Raw genomic sequence first — 8635 nt, 5'->3', positions numbered from 1 at the left:
GATTCTGAAGCTTCCTCCCTGGTATAGTACCAATGAGTTACATAGAATATCCAATGTTGAAACATTGTAACAAATTTCAAATAAAATTATTTATAATTTCAGGCAAGAATCGTTACAATCTTCTATTGCCACGATTAATGATATAACGCATAGGTTAATTATATTAAAAACGTGTTTTTTTCTCTTATAAGCAGGTGAAATCAACTCACCTGTAAAAAATCTGAACTGCTACGGCAAATGAAATGTAATATTGCTGTTTGTATTTGGGATGCAAACGTCCTCCAAATGCGGTAACACAAAACAATCAAAGGACACTTAGCAACGATTAAATAAATCACCGCCGCCCTAGCAAAAAAATCTATCTTTGACATTTCTTGTGAAAAATCTTACCGCGTTTGGTGTTCCCGCATTTGATATTTGCATTTCAAATGCACACAGCAATATGTTGTTAACAAAATGTTAATAAAGTCTTAAATTTGTTATACCAAATTAGGATGATAGTGTTGTCTAATAACACAGAACACCTAGATATAAGAAAACAATGTAATGTTTGAAATGATATTAATAAAAAAAAATGAATAGACATTTTACTAAACTTTGGTTGAAATCCGTGTTGGCCTATTATATGTACATTTTAACATGGAATAACTTATATTGCAGTCAAATTTCCATAACTCGATATTGAAGGGACCATCGAGTTAGGGAGGTATCAAGTTGCAGAACACAAAATCAGTGCGAATGTGATCCAAAGGACCATCGAGATAGTCATGACAACCAACTTTTACTATGGTTTCTCTAATTCGATATCGAGAAACGAAATGTTGAGTAAGGGAGAGTTGGCTGTGTTTAAATATGAGATGAAATTTAAAAATTACAATCATTGAATTAAATAATTTATTTGGAATTTTTTGGAATCACAGTCATTCTATTTATTACCTTGTTTTGCAACATTTATTTAGAAAGCCTCTTTGGCCCTGCATGGCAACATGGCTTCGATGTAATAAAGCGGACGCATATTAAATATTACCACTTTTACGATCCACATTTTGCATCTACTTTCGCTTTTACGAGCCGTATCCGCGATGTGGGATGGAATATGCTTTGATAAGAACACTCACTCGTTATTCGTACGTGCGAGCAACCATGAGACATAAATCGCAGCCATAAAAGAACTGAATTGCATCAAAAGAGTAATAACAAGTATCAGAAGGAATTTCCCGTTTTACGACCGCTAGGAAATTGCAATCGACATCTTCCAAAAAAAATCAAGCGGGCTCGTCCGGGAATTGAACCCGGGACCTCTCGCACCCGAAGCGAGAATCATACCCCTAGACCAACGAGCCGATGAGGAAGGGGGGCAGTCACTACCGTACAGTTTCCACCTCTATAGAAGTTTTGCGCGTTCTCTTATCCGCACACACATTCCCACACTCACACGTTTCATAATTCCGCACTTAAGAATTTTATACTCATCAGTTTTGGGTTGAGGCCGACGGCATTGCAAGCACTGAACGTAAACAACTTTACTCGGCTCGAGTTAGGGAAGGCGAAGAAGGTGAACAATAAGCAACATCGTCGTCGTCCGTCACGTGCTTGTGCTGTGGTTATTCGATCTGCGAAGCTTGTGGCTAGGTATACGATTGCTAGACGATACAAAGTAGCGTGGAAGGGTAAGGTATCAATAGCCACTACGTCGTCTCGTTTTGAACAGTGGTTTGGCTGATTGGAATAATCTTATCAGTGAGGAAGACTGATTGAAATAATGACGAATGAATTAGTGTAGTTCTCAATGATTTTCGGGTCAATAATAGGAAATCAAGAAGAATGTAATTAACTTTTATATGACTTCACCATAGTTTATGTGAACAACACCTGATAGTCGCAATTTTGCAATGTCGTTACTGGAACATTATTTAGATTGACGACTGCAACAATCTATGCGAAGCAGTCTTTTTTATATGTCATTTTAATATATTGACACAGTGACAGGTATCGGAGCCACACCCTATATAGTGGATAGGTAATAGCCACATGGCGAGCAGTCCAGAGATCATATTACCTGAAGCATGTTTTCTAGACTTGCCTCTTCTATAACGAAGAATAGGGTGATCCTCATTTGTAAGATATGGATGTGTTATTCAAACTACCTAACTTAATTATGCAAAAAAAAACTGATAGTGACAATCGAATAAGATTGTAATAATGCGATGTAATCTATTAGTTGATTATTCATTGGAACCTCAATTTACGAACTAGATGGAGGTTCGTAAACTGAACTAGTTCATACAACGAGGTTTTAAACATTTTTTCTGGGATCTCAGGAAACAAAAGCCGAGTATCAGTAAATCGTTTTTCGTTGCTATGCAACCGGACAATTTGTTAGCTGAGTCTCCGTTAAAATTGGAAAAATGAGATTCGAACAATCGAGCTTGTGAAAAAAAATAAGTGAGTACAAATTGATCACTTCATCGTAAATTTGAGGCGTCCTGGAGGCTCGAAAATGGCTTACGCTGATTCGTTTTTCTTAACCCTTCGGTCGTCGAGCGATTTTTTGTAACGCGAGTAGTCGCGCGTTGTACTTTGTACAACACCCTTGGTTTTGCGAATATCCCACGAGTCTGACCACTTGAAAGATGGCGTCTTCGGCAAAGTTGTTCGATAACTCATGGACTTTTATTGTTTGAGCTAGTTGATTCAAAATTTTGCCACCGGGGGCACTAGTGAGCATAAAAAATTGGTTTCTCAGGAGCCTGATCACTTAGAAAGATGGCGTCTTCGGCAGAGTTGTTCAGTAGCTCAAATTATTTCTTTGTTTAATCCATAAAGTTCGAGGTTTTGTGAAATAATGATAGTCCCTGAACTTCTGAACAACTTTGCTGAAGGTTCCTGTCTAAAAAGTCAAGATCCTGCAGTATCCGCAAAACAAAAATTTCATGCTCACGAGCGCTGCCTGGTGGCATAATATTCTATTTCTTGGCTCAAATAGACAATGATAGTCCGTAGCTTACTAAACAACTTTTCCGAATGCACCATCCTTCTATATGGTTAGGATTCTGAAAAATCTACAAAACAAAAGTAAAACATCCATGCCCACTAGTGTCACCTAGTGGACAAATTCCGAATTAAATAAGGCACCATCAGAAAGCGCTTCACCTCCAGAACAACTTTACTAAAGACCCCAAGTTTCTATGTTATCTGGATTTTGAGATATACCGATTTCAGACTGTGGTTTACTCGAACCGTATATAGTGCGTTCATTATTATGCGACTTTCATGTACATTTGTTGATTTTAACGCATTATAAAGAGCCATACTGTAAATAAGAACTGTCGAGTATTCTTCTTAAGAAGATTCTTGAGGAATACATTTTGGTTTGGTGTCGATAGATATCTTTGTAGCAAAATGATAGCATATAAATCACAACTGTTGTACAAAGTACAACAGCGCGAGAGCCCGAAGGTTAAAACTCCTTGATAAGTGGCCTCATTATAGCCGATTTCGGAAATTATATGTGACTTGAAATTTGCTTACCTCCAGGTTCTATTACATCATTACATTATTACATATTCTATTACATAGTCTGGTAGGGATCTGGACATGTCCGGCGTCATGGAATCACAAAATAAAATACGGATTGACTTACTCCGGACAATCTCCACATCAACTATATACCAAGCGTAACGTTTAGTAGGATTTGTAGGACATTTCCCAGAAAGTCCAACAACAAAACGACATTCCCCAGAAATCTATTCCCCAGAATGCCTTTCTTCAGAACAGTGCATTCCCCAAAATAGTTTTTATTCATTTTCAAGGTACAAAAAAATAAAATAAATTTAACTTTGTTTAGTTTTTTTTTTTAATTTTCGGTAAAAATGATTTGCCAGATACTTTAATTCCCGGACTTAATTTACTCAACAAATATTAAGATTGTACGACATTTTCCAGAAACCCATTCCCCAAAAATACATTCCCCAGAATGGGACATTCCTCACAAATCCATTCCCCACAAATCCATTCCCCATAATAGGACATTCCCCAGAAAAAATAATAATAAGAGATTTTTGGCCTGTCAAAATCAGGGTAAACGGTAAATAATAGAAACAATTAACTGGAAAATTAAGGGAAAACAAAATTTTAGTTTTTTCTAGGTTAAACATTATTGTCTTCGTTGTAACGACAAGACTTCCTGTCCGTTGCAGCCATTTATCAATTGAATGGATAATTTTTAAATCAATGAATCAAGAAATTCATCAAACACAGCGCCACCTGTGGTCGAAAATGTAATAAGAACCGTTTGGACAATTTTTATGTATTTGTATGACACTTTCCTTACAAACTTCAAGCTCGTTTAACTCCTCCTTGGAGTCGATGGGTGCTGCTCAGTAGTTTTTTTTATTCATTACGACACTTCACACCAAAAGAGTGCTTTCGTGTCGATTTGCTCAGTAGTAGTTTGCTGTAAAAGGAAATTACCCAAAGACAAGGAAAGTGTATTTATATTTCATTTTTCTTCATAACTACGAAGACAATAAACCAAGGAAGAACAGCCAATGTTCAAAATAAGGGAGAATATGCTATGAAAGCAAAAAAAAAAAACAAATTTTCGCAAATGGATTTTTTTAAATATCTTGAAATATATTTTTATAGAATTATAGAATTCGATGGGGTCTTCTGAGATAGCGCAATCTTGCGGTGGAACTTCAAAATAACCAACATAGTGGAACAAAGTAGCCCTTCCCCTGTTGAAAATCTTTACCGAAAAAAGTTTAGTTCTATGTAAAACTGTTCCTCAGATATAAGCGTCCACAGTTTCCAAATGTCACGTTTTTTTTTATCCTTTTTCACAATAACCTATCCCCGACATGAACCTAACCCCTTCCCCTCCCTTTGGAATTATCTAATATTTTAAAGTAAAACTGTATTAAATTTTCTTTCCAAAACAGCAGAAAAATCTAGAATTGGTTGCTATTCCGATTTGAACTTGACCTCAAAGCAAAGACAGAGAGTTAATGTAGTTCAGTTAAACTTCATAAAAAAAACAGTAGGGGGAGATCCCCCAGTGCCGGACAGCACCCAATACCGGACAAAGTCGAAACATTGAGAAATCATGGTCCAATCAAGATGGTGTATTAGTAGAAAAGAAAGCTATTATGTAGACAAATGTTTGCGTAGAATAACACATCCTTGAAATATGCATGCCTTTTTAAAAAAGTAGAAAAGTTTGAAAATCTTTAAAAAATTTACGTATTCTCTTAATTTTGAGCCTATTTAGTAATTATTTTGAATATGAAAAAAATACTTTGGATCACACAAGCATGATCGAACATAACCCTAATTTGATAGTATGAATGTATTTTGTACCATAATTGAACTAAATATAGAAAATACAAATTTTCTTTAAGCACCTCCTGTCCCTCAGTTTCGGACAGTTTGATTTGTTATATGATATCTTTGTAATTATTGCGTCAGTGTCTCAATATACTTCCATTTTTCATGGGTTCCATCGATTATGGTATCAAACATGTAATAAAATTAAGAAGTATGATTATTCAGAACAACATCGTAAAATGTGCTATTTTTCATCATATATGGAAGAGGTTTTTGATAGGCATCTTACAAACTAAGAAAGACTCAAATTATTCTTGTAAATGTTCCAAATGCATTAAATTGGTAATTATAAACTATTCCTATAGTGTACACATTCAATGATGTTCAAATTTGCGGTAATCAAGGCATTTCCAGATCGTGTCCGGTATTGGGTGCCACCTTTCAAGATCGATCAATTTGGTACTAAAAAACATCATCAAAATGCATTGTCGAAATTCATATTTATTTTTTCAAACTTATTTTTGTACACTATAAAAATGATAATATTTATCATAAATAGATAACACGAGCCCATAAAATCAATAGTTTTCGAATTATGAATTTAGTGGCTTAAGTGTCCGGTACTGGGGGATCTCCCTAATGACAGGAAAAATCAACTCAAACGAGAATTTAATGAGGGAGATCTTCGAAAATTTGCGAAGCTCGTGAATTTCTGACAAAATCTTGAAATGATTCTCCCGAAGAATTCATAGACGAGATCCTGGGAGAATCCTTAAAAGCTGAAGAATGAGTAATTTAAAATTCTGTAACATTTTTTAAAGTTATCTCGAAAAGTATGGCTCATAACAACTATAAATCAATCTCAGAAAAAAAAACTTTAAGATAATTGCAATAAAGGTGTTTTTAATTGATTTATGGAAAAGATGTGTAAGATATTAATAAAGGAATTCGCTATGGAGTCTCTAGAAAAATTCTTAGAGATAAAATAGTTGGAAAGAATTTGGAAAAAATTGTAACGAAATTTTAGGTCAGCAAGAACCGCTTAAGTACTACAAGGATACCTCCAAAAACTTTCCCTGTCATCCTAAAAAAATGTTTTAGGAAATTGCTCCGAAAATTTTATCAGAAATAAGAATTCTTCAAAGATTTATTCAGTCAGTCCTCCAGTAATTTCTCTACACCTGAAAATATGAAAAATCGTTAATGATTCATCTCAGGATGTCCCAGTAGTTCTTCTCTTTGGAATGAGTAATGGAACACATGTGTTTTCTATAAACTTTAAGTAAGTAGATTATCTTTGATTTAGATTATATTTTACACATGTTTTATTAGTCTGGCCCTTAAACAAAAAAGTTGTAAAACTCAACGGGGCACCCCCTAGATATGAGCCTTAGGGTAAGAAAAACGCTCTCTCAAAATTTCAACTCAATTGGTTGCTTCACCAGCTGGCGCATTCGATTTGAAGTTTGTATGGGATATTCGTCTCAAATATATTGAAAATTGATCTTATGTCACTGTTTTGTTCCGTATACTAATTTTTCGCGTTCAAATAAGCCCAGAATGACAAATACATTAGCTGGTACCCTAATGAACATAATTGCAGAAGGTTGTATCTGGATTTAATCTCATTTTCATTACTCTTTCAGTTGTTGAAAGTTAGGCTTAGATCAGCACTCCCGTACAGTCACTTATATGCATGCGACATGTGCCTCAGCTCGCCCAGCGTCATAGGTGGCTACGATGCGCTTAGTGGCTACCTCCAAGCTATGTTGAAGAAATACAAGCAGTATTGCATGATATACTTCAGATGGTTAAAACACCAACTTTATCAATTTTGATCATGGTACAATCTTCTACAATATTCTTCGCTGTTATATCAAGTAGTGTTTTTGACATTCTGGGTCCAATTGAACGCGATCATCAATTTTCCTGAACCAAACAGTAGATGATGTGCTTTTGCTCATATGTTTGAGCTGAAAATCCCATATTAACTTCATTTCAAATGCGCCAGCTCATGGAACGACCAAATGAGCTGAATTTTTTAGAAAGCCTTCCTCTAACCCCAAGAAATAATCCTGGGGGGTGCCCCGTGGAATCATACAACTTTATTTTTCTCCCATACTGAGCTGGGCCAGTCTAATGTTTTATAGTATATTTTTTTTTATCTAGTTGCTCAATCGATTTGTAGAACGGTTTTATCTATAATCAAAAGTTTCGGAGCTAACATTATTTAATTAAATTACATGCAAACACTCATAGTTCATAGGCCGATTTCAGAAGTTAGTCCAGATGAACGATTTATCTGTGGAGATAAATTATTTTACCACAACAAAAACTTGTGCCAAATTAACTGTAAATTGAAGATGGTCGAGTTCTGTGGCTGCTCGAATTGACATGGAATTCGTCACATCCAATCATCACCGAATGGATTTCTCTAGGATGTACCTAAGAGCTTGTAATGATATCGCTTCTATTGATTCTTTCAGTTATTCGGCTAGGGGTATATCCAAGAATTCAAAAGTTTCTTCCAGACTTGATTCAGGGATCATTCCAGAAGTAGTATAGGGTTTATACAGAGATTACACCAGGGAAGCTTTGAGTTTTAGAGATATAATTTTAAGGAAATTAATTTCAGAAGTGAATTCTGTTGACCTTTAAAATTCCTGTGAAGCATCTGAGATATTTCTCTACGAATTTATTCAAGGTTTTCTTCCGGAAAATGAACGAGGGATTACCCTTCCGTCGAAGAGTTACTATAGCAATTATTTCAGAGATTCTTCCAAACTCATCCAAAGGTTCCCCTAAATTAATTACATAAACACACACTCTGTTGAGCTCATCTAATTTTCATTCTTTTACCGAGATCCGCACAGCCGAGCGGTCTGCAACTGATTATTAACTGATATGTCTGCATAAAATCAAGTTTGTTTATTTCGGCGCCGCTGACATCAAACGTCACTTTTACTGAGATGTCAGCAAACGAACTGTAACCGAGATTTGCACATCTGAGATCGACATTCTGATTCAATTGTCCACCTTTCGCAAAAAATGGGCGATAGTTTCACCAAGAATTACGACTAGATTTTCACAGGGATTCTACCAGAAATTCTTTATCATTTTTTTTTTAATAGAATTCAGGAATATCTTCAGTGATTCCCTTAGAAATACTGCCATTTTTTTTATTATCTTTCACTTATTTTTGTTAGACTTACACTCAAATATCAATCATCGAGTTCTCCGCGAGGGTAAACTCATTTGAGATCTGCACTGCTACACTCATGCATGAGATTTTGATGCAAAATCATTT

The 8635-nt window shown here is 35.4% G+C and overlaps 1 non-coding gene across 1 annotated transcript; it reads right to left on the bottom strand.

Moving 5' to 3' along the window:
• Window positions 1-1271: 1271 nt before the first annotated feature.
• On the bottom strand, window positions 1272-1343 carry Trnap-cgg. Its single transcript has one exon. It is a non-coding gene; the product is annotated as a tRNA-Pro (tRNA).
• Between the last annotated feature and the right edge of the window lie 7292 nt (window positions 1344-8635).

This window comes from Aedes aegypti, chromosome 3 (genome assembly GCF_002204515.2).
Source record: "Aedes aegypti strain LVP_AGWG chromosome 3, AaegL5.0 Primary Assembly, whole genome shotgun sequence".
Taxonomy (NCBI): domain Eukaryota; kingdom Metazoa; phylum Arthropoda; class Insecta; order Diptera; family Culicidae; genus Aedes; species Aedes aegypti.
Note: the sequence above shows the minus strand (reverse complement) of the source record. Positions and strands in the feature narration are given on the sequence as shown.